General features: G+C 35.9%; 1 pseudogene; it reads right to left on the bottom strand.

Moving 5' to 3' along the window:
• Positions 1 to 13519: 13519 nt before the first annotated feature.
• On the bottom strand, positions 13520 to 16483 carry LOC119984556 (annotated as a pseudogene).
• Between the last annotated feature and the right edge of the window lie 7399 nt (positions 16484 to 23882).

Raw genomic sequence — 23882 nt, forward strand, 5'->3', positions numbered from 1 at the left:
CTATAATTTCAATCCTGAAAGCAGGTAAAACAAAGAAAGTCTCAAATATAATGCGAAACATCAAATCCTGCCAAAAGATAACAAAAACTGCATGGCCAAGCATGCTCATTCGATGAGTAAGGTATAGTCCCCTTGAAAAGAGTACTTGAGATAAGAACACTTTCCACAAAGCTCACGAGATCAGACCTTCAGCGACCGTAGAACTTGGCCTTCTCCTGGGTTGTCTGGAATCGGCCATCGTCAAAATTGGATGATGTATCAATGAACTTGAGCTTAATCTCCGCCAAAGTAACCCTGGATGGTTTGCTTCAACAGACAACAGCGACTGCTTCAAGCTTCTTTGGGCCAACACAGAAGCCCTTGATCAGCAACTAATCCTCATTCACCACACCATAGTGCGGGAACCCTTCCATGGGTGTATATAATGTCCTCAGTCCTGGCAAAAAACCCTGACTAGACCAATCATTCAGCCCAACTGATACAGCAACAAATGTTGAAATATTTTCAAAATAATAAAGAAATTTTTACTTGGTAGTTTCATACCAATAGAGACAAATTTTCTCTGAAAACTTCTCTTGAACACAATCCTTCACAAGAGGTGTGTTTCTTTTGACAAGAGATGTCTTTCGTTTTAGACACAACCCTTCACCAAAAAGGTGTGTTTCTTTTTGGACACAACCTTTCACCAAAAGGTGTATTATTCTCTATAAATACATCATTCCAAGACATTCAATTACAATCTAAAAAATCATCTCAAAAACTCTTAAACTTGGATTCTATCCTTGCAAAATAGAATTACAAGCACTTGTTAAAATTCTGTTTTTCTTGGTCATTCTTAGGTGTTCTTCCTTTGTGCAAAGGCCAAACATCAAACGTTAAATACGTGGTGTTTCATTGTATCTTGGAAGTGTATTTGCTGTTATCCTGTGCACACCAATTGGTGGAGGCAAATAATACTTTAAGGAAAGCGTTAATCCGTGCCTTGAAGCAAAATCTAAATTGCCGAAAATTCTCCAACATTCTACATTGTCAAAATTTCTCTAGCAATCTTAAAGTGTTATCTCTATGGCTGGTTCATTGAGAGAATTTACTTCAGATTTTGTCAAATTAGAGAGGTTTGATGGCTCTAATTTTCGTCGTTGGCAAAAGAATATGCATTTCCTTTTGGCAAGTCTCAAAGTTGTGTATGTACTCACCACCACAAAGCCAACACAAGGAGATGAAGAAACCGTGGAGCAAACTCATACAAGACTCAAATGGGAGCAAGATGACTACATATGCAAGGGCCACATTTGCAATTCAATGTCCAATGCTCTCTTCGACATCTATCAAAGCAAGGATACCGCTAAGGAATTATGGGACGCATTGGAAACTAAGTATCTTAACGAAGATGCTACAAGTAAGAAGTTTCTTGTTGATAAATTCATGAATTACAAAATGGTAGATGGTAGATCTATTATGGAATAATTTCATGAGATTATGCATATTCTTAACCAATTCACTCAACACCACATGAATATGGATGAGTCCATTTCAGTTTCTTCCATCATAGAAAAACTCCCTCCATCATGGAAAGATGCCAAGAAATCCTTAAAACACAAAAAGGATGACATGAATTTGGATCAACTTAGGCAACATCTCCAAGTTGAAGAGGCTTTTAGAAGCAACCAAAGTGGAATTGAAGAACATTCTTCAAAGGTTCATATGATGGAAGAAGGACAAAACTCAAAGCAAGACACATCACTCAAGGATGGAAACAAGAAAAGGAAGAATAATGCCAAGTTCAAGAACAACAAGAAGCTGCTCAAGGGTACATGTTTCGATTGTGGGAAAAGTGGTCATTTCAAGAAGGATTGCTATAGCTTCAAAAAGAAGCAAGAAGAAAAGAAGCCAAAAAATAACAACTTTGTGGCTATGATTTCTGAAATCAATTCTATTGAGGATGACACAAATTGGTGGATTGATTATGGGGCAACTAGGCATGTTTGCAAAAACAAGTCTATGTTCTCTAAATATGTGCCGGTAAAGGATAGCAATGTGATTTACATGGGCAACTCCACTACCGCTGAAATCAAAGTCAAGGGTGAAGTTATTCTAGAATTCACAAGTGGCAAGACTTTAACCCTCACCAATGTGTACCATGTTCCGTCCATTAGGAAGAATCTTGGTTCCGGTAGTTTACTTAGCAAGCATGGTTTCAAGCTTGTATTTGAGTCTGATAAGTTTGTATTGTCAAAGGGTGGTGTCTTTGTGGGAAACGGTTATTTGTATGAGGAGATGTTTAATCTTAATATTAATAAGAATATTGTTTCTCTTTATATGGTTGATTCCTTATCCTTATGGCATAATCGTTTAGGACATATAAATGTTACTAAACTAAATGGTATGGCTAATATGGAATTAATTCCAACATGCACTAATGATATGAATGAAAAATGTAGTATTTGCATGAAAACAAAAATAACAAGAAAGCCTTTTTCTAAAGTAAATAGAATATCTACTTTACTTGAATTAGTGCATAGTGATGTATGTGATGTACATGGCAATCCTACAAGAGGTGGTAAAAAATATTTTGTTACATTTATTGATGATTTTTCTAGATATTACTATGTTTATTTAATGCATACAAAAGATGAAGCCCTTGAAAAATTTAAGATTTTTAAGGCAGAAGTTGAGAATCAACTTGGCACTAAAATAAAATGTCTAAGGTCGGATAGAGGAGGTGAATATCAATTCCCTTCTTATTGTGAATCAATTGGATTGATTCGTGAGACTTCCACAGCTTATACACCACAACAAAATGATGTAGCCGAAAGGAAAAATAGGACCTTGATTGAAATGGTTAATGCCATGTTATCTAATTCCGGACTAAGTAATGGCTATTGGGGGAAGCTTTATTAACGGCTTGTCATATTTTAAATAGGGTCCCATTAAAAAGGACTACTATAACCCCATATGAGCTATGGAAGAAAAGAAAGCCAAATTTAAAATATCTAAAGGTGTGGGGGTGTAGAGCCATTGTTAGGCTACCTCAACCTAAGATAAAGAAATTGGGAGAAAAAGGAATTGAATGTATATTCCTTGGATATGCCGAACATAGTAAGGCATATAGATTTTTGGTAATTGAACCAAATGATTCCATTAATGTGAATAATGCAATTGAATCAAGAGATGCATTCTTTTACGAGGAAAGATTCACAACGCTACAAAAACGTAGTGCAACTAGTGAATTGGATGAAATAACATCAATACCGCTTAATTTAAGTGATGAATCACTTAATAATGAAAGTGGTGGAAGCTCTCAACTTATACAACCTATTTTAGATAGGAAAAGCAAAAGAGCTAGAGTACCAAAGTCTTTTGGACCGGATTTCATTATCTATTTAGTAGAAGGTTCTAGAGATACACTTTCTAGACAAATAGCGGTTTCTCAAAATATAGAACCGGATCCTCTCACCTATGAGGAAGCTATGAAATCTCAAGACGCTGCTTTTTGGAAAGAAGCAATTAATGATGAAATGGAATCAATTATGGGTAACAAGACTTGGACATTAGTCGATTTACCTAAGGGTTCAAAACCAATAGGTTGTAAATGGATCTTCAAAAAGAAAATGAAGATAGATGGAACTATTGATAAGTTCAAGGCAAGATTAGTTGCCAAAGATTTCACACAAAAGGAAGGCATAGACTACTTTGACACCTATGCTTCCGTTGCTAGAATAGCAACTATAAGAGCCTTGATAGCCTTAGCATCAATTTATAAATTTTCAATTCATCAAATGGATGTCAAAACAACATTCCTAAATGGTGAGTTGGAAGAGGAAGTTTACATGGAACAACCTAAGGGATTTGTTATGCCCGGTCAAGAATCTAAAGTATGTAAATTGATTAAGTCATTGTATGGACTTAAACAAGCTCCAAAACAGTGGCATGTAAAGTTTGACCAAGTTATATTGTCAAATGGATATCGGATACATGAATCTGACAAGTGTGTATATAGCAAATTCACTAAAGGTAGAGGCGTAATTATTTGCCTTTACGTTGATGACATGATAATTTTTGGTACCGATCTTGAAAGTATTGAAAATGTCAAGAAATTTTTATCATCAAAGTTTGCTATGAAAGACATGGGTGATATAGATGTGATTTTGGGTATTAAAATCTTGAGAAATCAAGATGAACTAATTTTAACCCAATCACATTATATTGAGAAAATTCTTAAAAAATTCAATCATTTTGATTGTGACTCTATGAACACACCTTATGATCCAAACTTGAAGTTGTATACTAATACTGGAAGAGCAATCAATCAACTATAATATGCTAGAGTGATTGGATGCTTAATGTATGCCATGACATCAACAAGGCCTGATATTGCTTTTGTTGTGTGCAAGCTTAGTAGGTATACATCTAATCCTAACAATATCCATTGGCAAGCTGTGTATGGAGTTCTAAAATATTTAAAGAACACTATGAATTATGGAATCCATTACTGTGGTTATCCAACAGTTTTGGAAGGATACATGGATGCTAGTTGGATCACCGAGCTTGATGATCATACATCTACTAGTGGATGGATTTTCACTCTTGGTGGAGGAGCTATAGCATGGGGCTCAAAGAAGCAAACATGTATAACAGATTCGACTATGGCATCAGAATTTGTAGCTTTAGCTTCTTGTGGTAAAGAAGCTGAATGGTTAAGGAATTTATTATTAGAAATTCCTATTTGGCCCAAACCAATGGCGTCTATATCTATACATTGTGATAGTGAGGAAACACTATCAAGGGCCTATAGTAAAGTTTATAATGGCAAGTCTAGACGTATTGGTTTGAGACATAGTATGGTGAGACAATGGATCACAGATGGTATCATAACAATAAATTTTGTAAGGTCAAGTCAAAATTTGGCTGATCCATTAACCAAGGGTCTCGCAAGAGATATGGTGTGGAAAACATCAAAAGGGATGGGATTAAAGTCCATTACTAAACAATCACCAATGGTGGAAACTCAACTCAACACTTGAAAATTTCATGTTCTTGAGTTCAACGAGCAAAGTACATCATATTAGGTGATGGAAAGTACTTGAAGTGTATATACATCCCAAGGAAAAAGTGTTTTGGACCTATAAGGTAAAGAAAGAGGTTGAGCTATAAAGTTCTTAATAAGCTTATAACAAAGTTTGTGAGGTATTATACTTATAGGAGTACCTTTGATAAGCTTACCTACTTGAGTGTCGAAAGTGGTGCCGCTTTCTGTGCGACTTGGACTTGTCTCTAAAGCGCTCACTAAAATAGGATACAGACGCAAGGCCAATCCACGCGTCGGCAAATAAGAATGACCTTTATATCGAAAGTTTGTGTGTGTTGTGTGTCTGGTTATTCAAAAAGGATCACTAATTTAAAGTTCGTCTACGATGTCATCCTGAATAACCTTGATATACATACACTACATGAAGGTTCAAGTCCTAAAGACACCTTTGTTTATGCATAAATTTTCAAATGAACACAACAAGTGTATTTTTCATCTGTATTTTGAAAATGGTGGAGGAATGTTGAAATATTTTCAAAATAATAAAGAAATCTTTACATTGGTAGTTTCATACCAATGGACACAACTCTTCTCTTAAAACTTCTCTTGAACACAACCCTTTACAAGAGGTGTGTTTCTTTTGACAAGAGATGTCTTTCTTTTTGGACACAACCCTTCACCAAAAAGGTGTGTTTCTTTTTGGACACAACCTTTCACCAAAATGTGTGTTATTCTCTATAAATACATCATTCCAAGACATTCAATTACAATATAAAAAATCATCTCAAAAACTCTTAAACTTGGATTCTATCCTTGTAAAATATAATTCCAAGCACTTCTTAAAATTCTATTTTTCTTGGTCATTCTTGGGTGTTCTTCCTTTGTGCAAAGGCCGAACATCAAACGTTAAATACGTGGTGCTTCATTGTATCTTGGAAGTGTATTTGCTGCTATCCTGTGCACATCAATTGGTGGAGGCAAATAACACTTTAAGGAAAGAGTTAATCCGTGCCTTGAAGTAAAATCTAAATTGCCGAAAATTCTCCAACATTCTACATTGTCGAAATTTCTCCAACAAGAAAAACCAGCAACGGTAATTAGTATTTAGTAATAGCAAACCTGTGCCCAAACAGTATTCAAAGATGCCCAAACAGTATTCAAAGAACGGAGACCATTGTCTTGACATAGCCACAACATCCACCACCATTGGTGGAGACGAGAAAGAAAACAATACCAGAGATGTGGTCAGAGGTTACCAGATCATTAACATTAAATTCAAGAATTCTAGCTATAACCATGTTCTCTTACTTACACACTATATGTGGTTAGTTTTATTTTTCGCATAATAATCTCTATGATTTGTCACTTAGATGATACTCCAGTAATTTGCAATTGCTTGGCACAATTTTCTTTTTACCACAAGGGATGAGAATGCTCCAACGAAGATAAATGATTTTGGTCTATCAGAGTTTATTAGGTCAGGTAAGACATCCCAATCCATAACCCCCTGTTTGATGCTCCAATGGATTAGTTATTAAACAATCACTACTAGCACAATTTTCTAAAACGAGTAACATGGTTTTGTTTAAATTGAGGATAAAGCCTTTGTTAGAACTTTGATAGCATAAATCTCTACTTTGTTTAAATTACTTTCTTCATTACTTTGTTTAAATTGTGACGCAGGACTGGAGTAAGATTGTTGTAGTCTCTTATTCACAGGGTTTCCGCTGTTCTGCTATTTTGCTTTGAGTACCAGTTATAAAATTCAATTATGTCCACCACCCCAGATCTTTTCCGGTTTGCCATTTTTTTTTGCCTCAATTAGTCTGAAAGGTTTTACTTCTTAGGGATTTGATTTTAGAAGTCATATCTTTAATCGTTTCATGTGTTGGTAGATTCTCGCAGTGAAGTCAATTCAATCGGAAGAGCTCAGTGTAGAGATGATCATCATAACTTGAAAGTTGGAAGCTCTTTGCCAATGACGCTTCTCATTGCCTTGGAAATCATGTTCTCTGATTAAATTTGGACTTCCTTTAAGCATCAATTGTGTTTACTTTGTTTTGTTTGGTTGCTAGGAAAGCATGGAGGAAAAGCAACAGATGAAGAAACAGAGTAGTTAAGTTTTGAAAATAGTCTCTGATTTAGTTTTACACAGTTTCTAATTTAACATACTGTTCACACCACCGATTTTACTATTGAGTAAAATCACCACTCCCGCTGCAACACGCGGGGACCCACACTAGTTGTCTTTATAGTTTCTTAAATTGAGTTTGAACATGTTTTACTGAACTTTTCACATATCATCCTAAGAATGCATAAGAAATACCCATGTCCTTCTAGATAAATCATCAATCACTGTTAAAAAAATATCTATATCCATCTAATAATGGAGTTGAATTTGGACCCCAAATGTCTTTGTGAATCAAGTCAAATATTTCATTAGATTTAGTAATACTAATACAAAAGGGCTCTCTTCATCTTGCCCAAATGACATTCAATAGAATCAGAGACATCATGGTCAAAAGGTAAGGGCAAGAGCTTGGACACATTCCTTGCTAGATGTCTAAGTCTCATATGCCAAGCTTTAGCATCTATTACAGAATTTATACTGTCAAAATATCCTAGATGTCTTTTAATGTCTTGATTGAAGGGATTAGGGTTGTTATTGGTACGATTACAATTATCAAATCCTGAATACCGTTACCATATCGATCCCTTCGGTAACTCAAAAATGTGTACTTACCCCAAGTGTACACCAAAGTGTGTGTGTGTACTTACCCCAAGTGTAAGGTATCGGTAAGTAATAAACCGATGAGTCCGGTATCGATCCACGAGAAAGCAATGCAAATTTGAAGGTGAATGATATGCAAATGACTAATTAACATTAATAAACGCAATGAATATCAAATAAAAGCAAGTAAATGAAATGAGTCGAATGACTCGGTAGTATGAGCGATTTTGTAATCAAAGTAAGCTCGAATTGGATTTAAAACAATTAATTAAAAACCTAGTCACTAATCCGTGTCAGTGGCTACTCGGTTCTCATACTCAAGTATCATTGCAAACACACACAACCATACACAATGCATTGTGTGATACTATCAATCATGCATATGCAAATAGAATTGTGATATACGACTTCAATTCATATATGTAGGCCATCGGGTCTCTTAATTTACAATGAACGCGAAGGGATAAGACCTAATATTATGGATTAATGTTCCCCCTTGGGGCTCGGCTCGGCTAACACTCTAGTTTCACACTCAAAGATCAATTAACCATAACTCTCCTATGCACATTCCTAAATTAACCCAAAACTCCATCATCAATACATATAATTAATAGCTATGCAATGGAAAACTCGATTAATTAAGGAAATCATGCAATGGGTTTAACAATTCTCAATCGAACACATTAGATGCAATCCCTAGACTAGACAATCCAAGAATACAATCTAATATGTCATTCTCATATATCCAATCACACAACTATCATGAAATTAAAAGAGAGAAATCGAAGCTACGATTCTTTGAGCATACCTTGAGTAATCAAAAATTGAACCCACCGTTGGTACTAGAAACTAGAAAGGAAACTTAGCCACTCATCATAATGGATATAAACATCAATTTTATAGATGAAAATCAATGTTTACAAACAAAATCACAAGAACTAAGCAAAACCCTAGAGAGAAAGAGAGAGAAAAACTATGGAGACTAGATGTTCCAAAAGTGAATGAATGAGGTAGCAAACCAAATCTTAGGGTTTTCCCCTCTTTTTACAATGGAAAATACCTAATTACCCTTACAATATCGTCCCTCATTGGTTACATATATGATTTGCCCCAAATGCCCTTGAAATTTTGGTGCAGAAAATTACAAATCCGCGATAGGTGTCCGGACGGCTCTTGAGGTGTCCGGACACTTGAGCTGGTTTTGGCTGCTTCTGTTTCAATTTTCAAAGCAAGTGTCAGGACACTTCAAGATGGTGTCCGGATAGTGGGTGTCCGGACACTTCATTCGTCCTCCAAGTTGGTAAGCCTCTGTCTCGATTTGTGAAGGAAGTGTCCGGACGGTACATAAGGTGTCCGGACACTTGGTGAATTTCAGCTTCCTCATTCAGCTCTAAGAGTTCTCAATTCAGTCATTTAAGCCCGATTTCCTGCAAAACCAAAGGAAAATATCTATAAGGGTAAAATTACTTTATTTAAACACAAATGCATTACTTTACACAATAGAACCCCCTAATTAGATGGTATTAGGACCTCAAAATAGAGGTCCGATCAACATTCAGTACAATCAAAGACATCATGGTCAAAAGGTAAGGGCAAAAGCTTGGACACATTCCTAGCTAGATGTCTAAGTCTCATATGCCAAGTTTTAGCATCTATTACAGAATTAAACTGCCAAAATATCCTAGATGTCTTGATTGAAGGGATTAGGGTTGCTATTGGTACGGTTACAGTTACCAAATCCTGAATACCGTTATCATATCGATCCCTTCGGTAACTCAAAAATGCTATTGTTACCAATAGAGTCGGTGTACCGATGGTCGGTATACCGATCAATCGATAATGGTAAATCAATAATTGATAAATTTATCAATTAAGATCAACTATAGAGTATCAACAAACTGGACCAGCTTCTAAACGTAAAAAAAAATTAAAAATTATTACAAAATAGACTTTATACCCATATGAATTGAACCAGCTTGTAACAAAAGCCCAAGATCAATGAACTAAAAGACTACAGCCCTAAGCCCAAGTCTTAAGAATAAGCCAAGCTTCAAATAGATAAGACCCACAATGGTCTATATCCCAGAACAAGGGTACGATGCAGTAGAAGGAAGGGCGAGAACTTGAAGACGACTCCACTGCAAGCATGAAACAAACTTCACTGAGAGATGCTATCTTAACAAAATCACCCTCTCAACCTCTTCGTTCTCGGGTTTCCAAGCGATTTGGGGCTCCCGCTTCCGTCTCTTCCATTTACAATAGCGAACATCTATGAAAAGAGAGATTTGAAAAGGCAAAATGAAATGAAGTAGAAATGGTACTGTAAAGGGGTTTTAAAAGGCAAAGTCTAGACCAGAGAGAGTGAGTCGATTGTCTCGATGAGTCCGTCTTTGTGAGAGGTTGAGAGTCTTGTGAGAGATTGAGATATGTGGCTGTGTTGAGATGAGAGTCGAAGACCAAAGTGAGATTTGTGAGATGAGATTGCCCTAAAAATCATGGTGTAGATTATAGTGGTTGAGTCTAATGGTCATAAATTAAACAAAATTAAAACTAAAATTAAAAATAATATTAATATATATTTAATATATATGTCAGTAATTGAGAAATTTTTCGATTTTGAACTTTGTTTACCGGTATCATTACCAAATGCAGCTGTAAATTTATAATATACCGAAGTATTGGTAACGGTATACCAATCTTCTGTCATTTTTGATAACCAATATGTCGGTAACAGTATAACAATGGGTAATTTACCGTACCAATAACAGACATAGAAGGGATATAGTCCTTTAATTGTGATTCTCAACTCAACTTTCTTCAATGTGACTTCCTCCTACAAGTCACATTGATCTTTTGTAAGTATTATAGAATATTTATTGTCCCTAGTTAATCTACTTACTGAAATTATGTTAAAATTGAAGCTAGGAACACAAAACACTCCATTTAAACTTAAGTTTTTGGTAAGCATGACTTTTCCTATGTGAGTTATTGAATGTCTTTGTCCATTTGGTAAAGTGACATGAATCATGAACTAGATGTGATGTGATGTATGAAAAAAATACAATGTCACAGATAATATGACTACATGCACCACTATCTATAATCTATTTGCTAGAATGACTTTCAAAAATAGAAGTTTCATTACCTACTATTGCTGCCACATCAACACCATCGGTTTGATTATCAGCTGAGCCATCTTTGTTTTGAGAAATTCAACAATCTGTTGATATTGATCAATAGTAAACCCCATTGATACTTGTTGAGTTAGGAGGAAAGCCATGCAACTTGTAGCACTTGTCAATGTTGTGGTTTTCTTTCTTGTAATAGTTGCAAAATAAAGGTTCATTGTTGGTTGAGAAAGACTTGGAAGAACTTTTAGAATCCTTCCTTTTGTTATCTGAATTCCTTGATTGGTTGTTTTTGAAATTAGGTCTAGGATTCCGATTAACACCAGTATTAACAAACTTCTTAACAGCCATAGCTATGGCTTCTTCTGAAATTGATTTCTCAGTATTGGTAACCTTTTGCTCTCTCTTCTCGATGCACCATATTAAGCTTTGTTTGCATCAGGCAATGGATTCATCATTATGATTTGGTTGCTTATGTGGTTGTAGGCTTATGATAAACCCATCAATAATTTCATGAGCCTCTTCCTGTTTCTTTTGCTTAGCGTAAGCTTCTGTGTGTTGCAGGAATAGCAAGTTGGAATCTCTTCATAATCCTATAACTCCTCCCACTGTAGCTTGATCTTGGTGTAATACTCTGTGACTGACAAATTCTTTTGTTTGATATTTGCCAAGTCTATATATTTCAAAATTTCTTGTATCATTTACAACTGCTTATGTATCTTTGAGATCTAACCAGACCTCTTTTGTTGTTTTCGAAGAAGCTATGCCACCAAGAATCTGAGAACAAAAATAATTGGTAATCCATGTCTTAATCAAGCTATTGGCTTCAATCCAAAGCTGATAAAATGGATCTTGAGCATCTAGAACAAGTATGGTTCCATTTACAAACCCTTGTTTCTTGCTTGAAGAGCATTCATAAAATTGGAATTCCATACATGATAATTTGAACTAGTTAATTCTAATGAAATTATCTTGCTGATAGAAAAATTATTGGGTAAGCAATTATATGGGTTAATGAAAGGATTCTGTAAGGGGATATTCACTGCAACAGACATCACAATAGAATGATTTGAGATAGTGGGTAAGGTGGAATAGATAGAAGGGGTGGGTAAGATTGGTTGAGAAAAAACATTATTCTGTGATGTTGAAGAAGTGGTGTGAAAATCTCCACTATGTGGCAAGCTTCCAACAAGAAAATTAGCAATCAAAGGAGGTAATGTAGAATTACTACTCATAAAATTTGTGCCTTCTGAAATTATAGCGGAAACCAAAGTAGATGATGGTGGCTTAACACCAGTGTTTTTTTCTTGCTCCAATACCATGATAGTAAATAAATCAGTTATTTATGTTGTAGGACATTCAATAAAGAAGATGAGGGTGGGGAGAAGAAGAAGAAGGAGAGAGCAGAGATGAACACGAGAAAGAATTCAAATGTATTCATTGAGTTTAAACTCTGGCTCTAGGCCATTATAAACAGTACAACAGTTGAGCCAACAACAGCTTTTATGAAAAGATTATCAAATAATAAATAAAATACTATTTTGAATAAAGACTGATTGAACAATAAAAGCCCAAAAAGTAAACTAAGCTGAAGACAAATAATGAGCCCAAAAGACAGCCCAATCTCCTGAACCAAAAGAGCCCAACTTTATAGTCTTCAAGATGAAGACTTTGATCGTGCTAGGGTAAACATGATCAAAGCAGAACTATAGAGATGAAATGCTGCCATGATTGAGCTTGGCGCCATCGAAGAATCAACATCTTTCTAACAGTTGTTGAAAGCAGAGTCGTGTACAAAGCAGAAGCTTTATCGTATTTTGACCTACAATAAAATTGAAGGAAATAATGGATCGTGATATTGCCACTATCGAGAAATACAATTTTCAATTTCAATCACCTAATAAAATCATCAACATGTTGAATAACAATAGTGTTCATGTCTTGAAGAGAACAAGACTTGTTGACTAGCCGAACTAGGGCACTGAAGGATGAGAGGCCAGATGCATCAAGAAGCTTCGATCACTAGAGCAGGAGCTGGCGATCACTCGAAGACGTCTTCGACGCTGCCAATCTATCTTATTCCGATGATGATGGGAACAAAAACGAGACCCAACTCGCCAATTCATTGCAACAGGGTGGCGCCGCTGTTGGGAACGAAACAATGATGGGCGGGTTCCCTCATGATTTGAGGGTCCGATCACGTTTTTCGGCAATTTCAGTGCAGAGGCTTGAAGAAGTGAGTTTCACGTGCGATTTTGGGTATGGGTAGATGTTGCTCTGTTTAGGGTATATGTTGCTCCGTTTTTGGTCAATGTCTGGACAAATTATTCATTGCAGGTGCGAAGAAAGAGTTGCAAATGTGCAATTCAAGGGAAAAACATGTCATTACACTCGTCAAACAATTTCCCATTCAAGCCGGAATACACAACTCCTTAGGGGGAGAGCTAAGAGAGAGGAACCTGCAGTTCAGAGAAAGCATGAAATTCAATATTCCGTTCCAGTGTTTCGTTTAATATCAAATATGAGAATTCCGTAGTCAAACAAACGGAATTGAGCATTCCGTTCTGGCCAGAACGGAGTAACCAAACATAGGGTAAATTCCCTAGATAACATAGGCAATCAAGCTTGGCATAACGAAATAAACGCCATAAATAATAAATTATATTCTTGAGAAATAATGAAAATGAGACTTTAAAAAGTTGAGGGTACAGAACTTTCCTACCATGGCTTAAAATGAAAACGAGAACGTGGGAGAAAAAAAGAGAGGATGATAAACTAGAAAAGAAATGTATAGCATCGGTAATTAAAGCCTGCAAAACTGCCTACGGTACAGAATCATAAGGATTTGATTGTTATATTGGTTTCTTCACATCATGGCTCTTCCGGGGGTGATCATTGAGAGAGAGATTCTTGGTGAGACACAGAAGTGATCCAGGGGTGTTAATAATTCTCTTGGTCCTCGTGACTTCTTTGAAGTTAATTCCTTGAGCCTTTCTGTGATTCTGAATAAGGGGAAAGTAGGGTGTACATTAGCTTCATACCAAATATCGCACACGAAAAGCATAACACCTTCAGAGTGATTCAACTTTGTACTTCTTTAGGAGGTAACTAGAGAGACTTAAAAAACCGAATAATACAATGGATATAACGGTCGTGATTAACAAAAGATAAAAGCATACACTTGCCACTAAAAGTACAACTTGGAAAAAAATTCAGAAAATGAGATCAATCGGTAGGTAAAACTATAATTCCATAATATATTGTAACCACAAAATCAAGCATTCCCAAAACTATCTTCAATCACTAAATCAACAATCTAATCTTCAGAAACAGTAGAAATTTGTGTGGGCATTTAGGATCAATCACAACCACCAAAAAACCTTCTCTTTCACCCAAGGAAATATCAAGAGAGAAATTCAGGAATTAAAGAACTTACTTTGATATCGCCTTCCTTGTATACTTCCATTCGTAAAGTAGCCGGCTTCTTACCCTTTTCAGAACGCTGAGACTTCGCTCTATCCTCATAGAAATTGAAGTCATCCAACAGTGATGTTTTTGCTGAGAAATTCTTAAAAATCTTCAGCATTTCTAAACCCTGCTTTTGTCGGATCTGCAAAGCAAATAATAATAGCAATTTCCATCATCAGCACACTAACTGCATAACATTGACAAACACATATGTTCTTATTCTTCAATATACAAAAATCTCCACAGAACAAGATTGCCCAGAACTCTATATTTAAGCAAAGGTTCTGTTATTGTCAGAAAAGAAACAAATTCAACTTTCATTTTAAAGATCACAATGGGGAATAGGAATAAAGTTGTTATAATTTTTCTTAGGAAACCACAACTAAAGTTCTACCTTTTCGTTTTAATTTTTGGATTAAAAAATGGGGAGGCCGAACCATAACAATCAAAGAAAATAGACCCAAGACATTCTAGTTCAAAACCATTTTTTCCAAATTTGAACCTAGCAAACAAAAATGTAAAGCAAAACAACTCACAAACCAAAATTTAACATAATATTTAATAAGAAATGGGATCTACCTCTTGAGAGTCCCTGCAAAACGTAACGGGCCTGCTATAATTGTTTTCAAGGATTATGTGTCGAAGCGTACTGTTAGGAATGTCTTTAATTACATGCCACTTAACTGGGAAGAAACCAGCCCACTTATCGATTTTCCAAAAGTCCATGTCTTTGTTAAAATCTACGGGTCCAATCATCTCAGCCAAGCCAACAAACTGTCCACTTCCATTTACCTGACATTACCAAAAGAAGAAACACAGTTTAAATAGTGTGAAATTGTGAATTAGTATTGTAAATTTAGATTCAAAACTGAGCCGAAAGTTTCAATAAGACTCATCTCCATCATAAGTCACATTCTAACAAACTAATATACTAAAAAAAGGCGAGAAATAACAACAATTTCAGCAGAAAAAGTTACTTTTTCCCACTCACTGAAAAAAATAGGAAGATTGGACATTTTTCACCAGTCTTGGCTCCTCTCAGTTCCACTTCATGAAATGCAGCATCTAGCTTCTTATTGCCATTCGGGGTACTTGACCATACGTCGTATTTAATGCTTTTATGAATGTCATCCTCATTGTAGGATTTGATGACAAAGAACTTGGCATTCTCAAAGTCGGTTTGAAAATTAAGTAGGTTATATTGATCCCTGCAAACTCTGAGTCCCAATTGTTCCTTCTTAACAGTGGAATCTTCAGGAGAAATCCTGTTATAGGCCCTAGGACCAACAGTTAGTTCACTTGCCTTTTCAAAAATCTCATTTTCATTGGACTTCTCTCTAAACTTGCATCTACCATTCCCATTCCATGATCTCCCATTTTGTCTGTCATTCATGGAACCATTACCCAGGACAAGACCTTGTCCCTGACTAGTAGAAGAGAACTTTCCTAAAGGAAGGTATTCCCTCTCAGAGACTGCCGAAGAAGCAGAACTCGAAGGTGGCACCTGTAACATTAAATGTTGACAAATAATTAGAAATTTTGAAACATGAAGGACATTTGCTTACAGAAACATATAACACATAAAGACCTCTTTCCAGAGAACCTTCAAAGTTCAAATATGCTAACCGGCAACAAAAGATCAAGAATATCAATAATTATAATTGCCCTATGACAATACACAAATATATTAGTTGAAAAGATATCAATGTGAGCCACTAGAAGAAACCAACTGATGAACATCTTTAGTCGCTGTTTATTGAAAATTGAAATGGGTACCTGGCTTGGTGATCCGACAGGTTGTGTACGCAGAGACTCAGCAAATTCACTGCCAGAATCAGCATTTGCTTTCATATGATTCGAGCCATTGGAGTTCGCAAAAGCGGTAGCATCTGACCAATGTTTTGCACTCTCAAAACCAGTATCAGTTCCATTTTGATCACATCCAACATATGTTGAATCCCTTGAATAACAACGCACAGCTTCGGATCCGTAGGAGACAGGAAGCTGAGGGTACCCTGATGAAGTGATATGGTTGCTGCCCAACACCTTGTCCATCAACCCACATTAAAGCATATGGATTATATCCAGGCATCAAGTAGAATATTGAACCATCTGGCATCCGAATCCCCTGAAGCAATTATCCATCAATAGTCACTACTTTTAATTAGCACAAAATTTACACAAGAAAATAGTAGAACATGCCATGTGAGAACCATCTGCCTGAACGTAACCATTTTCGTACAATTGTGTTGTGAACCCATTAGATACCGCAAAACATCACCCGAGATAAAAAAAAAAATCTCCACTTCAAAATTGAAGGTTATTATTACCAAGTCTAGATTTTATATCTTATTCGAACTTGTAATCAAATTGAAAAGTTATGACAGTTAACTAGGATTCCTAAAAAAAAAAGAAACTAGATTTGGTCAGTGAAAAAAAAGATTCAACAAGTTGCTTCCATATAGACTCAAATCGACAAAACATCTACACAATTTGAACAATTCACAAAGATTTTTCTAATCAAACAAGGAAGAATCGTGAGACGCAACGGAACGGAGGTAGATGATAATCGATGAATAGTAAAGAAAAAAGCAAATATATCTCAATACCAACAGCAGCTGCAGGATCGTATTGAAGCAGTTTCTGCTTCTATTGATGCTGTTTCTGCTTTTATTGATACGGTTTCGAAGATCAATAGTCGAAGCCGAAATCGAAGGAGATTCAATTCGAGTAGATGCTCTGCTTGGAACCGATCCTCTTGTAGCAAACCCTATCTACCAAAAGAGGAGGCCCCTTTGGAAAATTATAATCAAGTCCTCTATTAAAAAATTTTTATTCCAATAAAGAGATCACAATAAATTTTGTTCCATAGGGTCGACTTAGCTTAAAAAACACCCTTAAAATATGATTTTCAAAAATCCCCCAAATCTATGTGCTATTAAAATAATCATTGATTAAAAGCACAAATGTAGGGTCTAGTTTACATCCAATACTTAAATGGGGGTTTTTTGAGTCATTTTTTAGTGTCTCAAGCATTATCCCTTAAAAAATATTTCATAAAGAACAAAAGTTATAAGCATTTGTTTTATTGACAAAAATGCCCTCATTTTCTCAATTTCTCCATTTGACACTCAAATTAGAGCTTCCGACGATGACTTTTTTTTTGGTCAGCCAATGGGTGGGAATGGTGCGTCTAGGTCTGGGTTATACTTCCACGGTGATCAGGCTTACGATGGTGGCATCTCCGATTGCTGGTCGGATTAGACACTTTTCTTCATGGTTGGTTGCGACTTCAAGGTCAAATTCCGATGGAATCAATAGCTGACGACGGCGAATAATGGGTGGTGGTTAGTCGTGGTGCTATGCGCTCTTTTATTTGGTGGGTCGACGGCCTTGATAGGTGGTCGGACAACGGTGGTCCACCATGCCCACGATTTGCATAATATGTTATATTTTTCATATATTTTCTGTTTCTTGTAGATGAGTATGACGAAACAGATAATATTTTGGGAAACATATGACATTTCTGCAGATCCAAAACAGATAATATATACGACGAATAGATCTATAGATTTTCAGTTTCAGAAAAAAAAGTACAAACAAGTAATAAACATCAAAGGTGATGCACCTTGGTCCGTGGGGTTGATGGTCACCGGCGTTGGCCGTATTGGTTGGATCGAGCTCTTTTCCAAAAGGTAGCAGTGATTTCACGAAGCTTTTCCGACTACTCAAGTGATAATCGACTGTCAGTGATGACTAGGCTTTGGTCGGGCTGACTTAGAGAGCTTTATTTCAATGGTTTGTTCATCGAAAATGATGGTCGGACGATCAATTTTTGGTTATGGGTGTGAAGAAAGAAGAAGAGAGAAGGAAGAAGAATGAACAAGAAGAAAGAGGAGCATTTTGGTAAATATGTAAGTGTTATCCTTTTTTCTATAGTTTTTTTTTTTGACTTGTCCTTATTGAAATATAACTTTTAGTTGTTGTTCTTATAAGTAAAAAAAACCCATAAAAATTGTTATTAAAATGGATAAGTACTGATTTAGCTCCTCTACTTTATATTTTGGGTCTATTAGCCCCTAACTTTTTTTTTGGTTAAACAAGCCCCTTCATTTTGAAAATGGTCTAAACAAGCCCTTACGCCAATTTTCATCACAATGCCGATGACATAGTCGTTAAATATGTGACATGGAATTTTAGGATTTTTTAATAATTTCTTTTTTGGCAAACATGTGGGAATGACCAATTAAATTACAACACGTGTCTTCACCTCCATCTCAAAGCTTCTATCTCCATCTCCAAAATATCAACCTCTATCTCCAGCGAGCCTTGCATCTCAAGACTTCCATCTCCAGCGACCTCACTCAACGACACCCAAAATCGAAAACCCACAAAGCCGCTACCAAAATCGAACAAGTTGTCATCATCTTGTACAAACCTATCTCTGAAAATCCAACAAATCATTATACTGAATACTTCAAAAATAGTAATTTATTATTACATTTAAAAGTCTACTAACCTATATGGTATCAAGTATTGGCCAATAACAAAAATCCAGCTCCGACTGAACAACGTTGTGGGATTTTGTGGGTTTCACACGGAAGGAGAATCGAAGCTGGGTTTTTGAGATTGGTCTGATAAAGTTCGTTGTTTTTTTGTTTTACTTTTTATTTGTTTGGAATCCATGTCACCTTTTACAAGTAATTTTATTTTTTGGCCAAATGAATGTCATGTCACATATTCAAATCCACATCAACATTTTTTAACAGAAATTTGGACCAAGGGCTAATAGAGACCATTGTTCTAAGTAAAGGGGCTTGTTTGACCCAAAAACAAAGTTCAGAGGCTTAATCGACACAAAATAAAAAGTACAAGGGCTATATCCATACTTACCCATTATTAAAACCCATCCATAAAGTATAAACAAAAGAGAGGAAGACCCTCTTGATAAAAAGGTAGGCCATTGAAAATCAAAAGCACGGCCCACTAAAATTTCCCCATGTATAACCCTAATCCTTAAAAGGGTATCAATATCACTATTAACATCTTTTTTTAAAAAATATATAAGCCCAATAATTCATTTCATAATAGCAAAATTACACCTAGCGCTTCGATAGGTGTAAGCAAGATATCATCAACATATAGAATCAAAAATATAAACTTACCCCCATTGACTTTCAGATATATACACCGATCAATAGTGGTTTCCTTAAATCCAAAAGAAATTATGATATCATTAAGCTTGAGATACCATTGTTTGGAAGCTTGTTTAAGATCGTACATTGACTTCTTCCTCTAAATTTTCATTTAGAAAGACAACTTTCACATCTATTTGTTGTAACTCTAAGTCATAATTAGCCACCAAAGCGATAATAATTCTGAATGAGTCTTTTCTAGAGATGATATGGATATAATTGCAAGCGCACAAATCTCACAAGTAATAAAATGATGAGTAAATTATCGTTCCCACGAGGATGTGTTGACAATTCAAATTAATATCAATTAAGGTTAAGCTATGCTAAAATGGAAAAAGTGAAGATTGGGTTTGATTATAAACTAACACTATGATAAATAATTAAAATCAATTAATAAATAAATCGAGGAGTCAAGGTACTAGGATACCTAACGTCACCACCACCTATCCAATAAAATTCTCTTGATTCGTTAATCCCTAATTCCCTATTCAATCATTGACAATCGGTTTACCTAACCTCTCCAATGCTCCATGTCTGGTCACACCGAAAGTGTCTTTATCTCAAATCCCTGTTATGTCTAACAATTGGATTCAAAAAACGAAGACGAAGGCTCATTAAGATTTGTGGATTAACCATTTAGTGATTGCATAGGTCATGTCCCTATATTTCTATGGTTCATGCACCCTATGTCGTCTATGGCAAGAGACAAATCTTATAAATCTCCTTTCAGTTTCAAATTAGGCAACAAATCATTTAGACGATGATCAAACACTCAACAGCATTAAGCACACCCATAAACAATCAATAAGAAAGAGGAATCTAGAATCATAAAGCAAGCTCATTCAATATTCAGGGTTGGGCTCCATTAGAACCCTAGCAAGAGCATTAGTTCCTCAAAGAGTGCAAATATATCATATAATCAAGAATAGCAATCATTGTAACAAAGATTAGAAAAAGAAATCAAGAAACCCCCTGAAATCCTTTTCTTCTCCAAGCACCAAAGTTGCCTCCTCTTGGTCTATTAAGCCCTAGCCTCCAAGGATTCTTCCCAAATGGGAGAGAATGTCCCTAAAACCCTAAAATTTACCCTTTTATACCCCACTTTACATATATGTCGTTTAGAATACCCATTGGTGTCGTTTTGAACTGGACCCACACGATTTTGGGATATTTTTGGGCACTCAGAAATCTACAGAATCGTGATTTGGGTCTGGCCGATCGATCGGGATTGACCTCCGATCGATCAAGAATCTTCTCTGATAAGTTTTGATTAAGCATTGGCTGATCGATCAGAGCTGATGGCCGATCGATCGAAAATCCTCTCTTCCAATATCTGCAATTTCTTCAATCTTTGATCCAATTTGACTCATTTCCGTTTGATATGCTCCTAGGCACCTACAATATGCAAATATATAATTCTTAGGCAGTATCGATCCTCAATTCACTCTAAGAACCATAAAATATCATGTAAAGGGTGCGTAATTATATGTATATAATTAGCACAACAAGAGACTGGAGAAACTGTTTCTTTATAATCAATGTCATCTTTTTAAGTAAAGCCTTTAGCAACAAGTCTAGTCTTATAACTTTCCATGTTGTCATTTGAGTCGTGTTTGGTCTTAAAGACCTATTTACACCTAACTCTTTTGCAACTCATCTTCAGGTAATTCAAAAAGGTCCTAGACATCATTATGTTCCATAGACTTTAGTTTATCTTTCATGACATCAAACCATTTATCAAAATTGGCCTCATTAACAACTTGTAAAAAGGAAACTGAATCGTCATCAATTCCTAGGTCAAGTTCTAACTCATGTAGATACACCACATAATTATTAGAAATAACATATCTTATTTGTCTTTCGTATCTTCTTAATACTATTTCTTATTGTTGATCTTTTGGAGGTTTATTAACATCATCATCATCATAAGTGGCAAAATCATTTATTTGTTCTTCTTGATGATTGTTAGATTGTTCAACAATCGGAGAAACAAACCCAATCAAGTTATCTAAAGAGAGAAACCAAAGAGCTTACCCTTATTTAGTCACTATTGATGATTCTAACAGGATCTTCGACGTCTGAGCCACTAACACATCTCTTGGTAATTCTCTTCAGCCACCCATGCAGCTATAACATTGTTTAGTTTTAGGTTTGTGAGCAATACGTTTCGTGTGAGAAAGTTTCAAGAAGGTTTATATATATTTTTTCAAACTCCCACTCTACCCTTTCAGTTCTCACAATTCATGATTTTCCTCCCAAAATCCATAACCTTTTTAGTTTGGGAGAGTGAATACCCAAGTTACCAATTAGGCTAGATGGTAACTTGGGTACTCAGTACTCACTCTCCCAAACTAAAGAGGTTTTGACTTCTAGGAGTGGGGGAGGCGAGATTATTTTCTGAAGTAAAACTGTGAAAGGGAGGGTAGGAATGTCCGTAGAGGTATCCTAGAGTGAACAATACCTAGATGCAAAAATAGAATCCATTTGCTCTATGGATGGATAAAAATCCCACGCCTAGTCAATATGACGGGTGGCAAATGGAAGAGGGAAGACATCACAGAGAAATTTTCTAGTGTCAACCTAAGAGGATTAAAATTAAAACATAGTCAGATGAAGACAAATCATCATTTCACAACAACTTTAACAATCTCAACGACAAGATGAAACCAACGTCTCATTGCAACGGATTAATCTGAGGATTAGAACATCCCAATAAACTTGTTTTACAGTGTCTATAAAAGGAGCATTCAACCTAATACAAGGTATGCATTGAGTCTTACGACTTAGAACTCTTTGATTTTTTTTACTTGAGCTTCGGTGTGTCTCCGAGCCATACAGAATGATGCACCAGTAATACTTTGTGCATAGAGAAGGCTAACATGGAGAAAGAGATGGTGGATCAAAGAAGCTCTAGAAAGATAATGTATGACCCTCTTTTTCAAAAGTTGGGGAAGACTCAGATTGTTCCATTTTGACCCATTTCAATTCTTCACAAAGTCAATCACGCTAGAACTTTAGCATTACATAACTCCTCTCCCAATTGGCTTCTAGACTCTGGTGTCTCACATCATGTCACAATCAACTTGAGCAATCTCACACTCCAATCACCCTATGAAGGTCCGGATGTTGTTATTATTGGTGATGGTTTAGGTTTGTATATAACTCTTATTGGTTGTGTTAAATTTTCTTTCCCTCATAAACCCTTTAAATTATCAAATGGTCTATGCGTTCCTCATATGCAACAAAATTTGATATATGTTTTTCAATTTTATCGAACTAACCACACTTCAATTGAATTTTTTTCCTGACTCTTTTCATGTGAAGGATCTATTTACGGAGGCACATCTAGTTCGAGGTGGGAGTAGAAATAATGATTATGAATGGTCGAATCTACAACAATTTTCATTGGTCACTAAGCAGAGTTGTCCATCTCTTATCACAACAAATCTTAATCTTTAGCATAATCAACTCGGCCATCCCACCTACCGAATTGTTCGTCATTTGGTGTGTACCCAAAGTCTTCCAACTAGTTGACAATTCTATTCTTCTTTTTATGGTTCGAGCAAGTGTAATAAAAGTCATAAGCTCCCTTTGGAGCTTCTACAATTACTAGCCGTGGTCTTTTAGATGTTATTTATGTTGATGTTTGGAGTCACTCCCCATCATATCTATAAATGCTCTCTCCTATTATGTTCTCTTTATTGATCACTACACTAAGTATATCTGGTTCTTTCCCATGGCATACAAATCAAATTTTTTTTAAACATATTTTCAAAGTTTAAATCCATGGTAGAAAAATATTTCCAAACCTCTGTTACAATAATTTATTATGATGGAGGAACTTAATTCAAAGGACTAAATATATCTTTGATAAACATTGCATTTAGCATCTCATTTTCCCTCCTTACAACCCATAACATATAACAATCATTGAAAGACGTCACAGGCATAATGTAGAAGCTAGGCTTGCATTACTCCACCGAGCCTCCTTTCTCCTGTTTTTTTGGTCATATGTCTTTGCCACTATTTATACCTCATAAACCGTTTGTCTACTCTAATGTTCATAATGCTTATCTATGTTTTGAACCCTGACCCCGTCGCATGTTTATCTCACGTCATATTGACTTTGTTGAATCAAATTTTACATCCCTTCTGGCCTTTGACTCTATAACTCACTTCAACTCTAACACAACGTCCACATGGGCAGCTCTTTCATCTCTCATTTGTTCATGTGTTGCCACTTTTCTACTTATTCTCCCTCTCCCTCACCCTTTGTTCCTCATCTTTGATTCAAAACATCCCAGTCACTTGATGCTCCTCGGCTCCTCCTA

This window comes from Tripterygium wilfordii, chromosome 18 (genome assembly GCF_013401445.1).
Source record: "Tripterygium wilfordii isolate XIE 37 chromosome 18, ASM1340144v1, whole genome shotgun sequence".
Taxonomy (NCBI): domain Eukaryota; kingdom Viridiplantae; phylum Streptophyta; class Magnoliopsida; order Celastrales; family Celastraceae; genus Tripterygium; species Tripterygium wilfordii.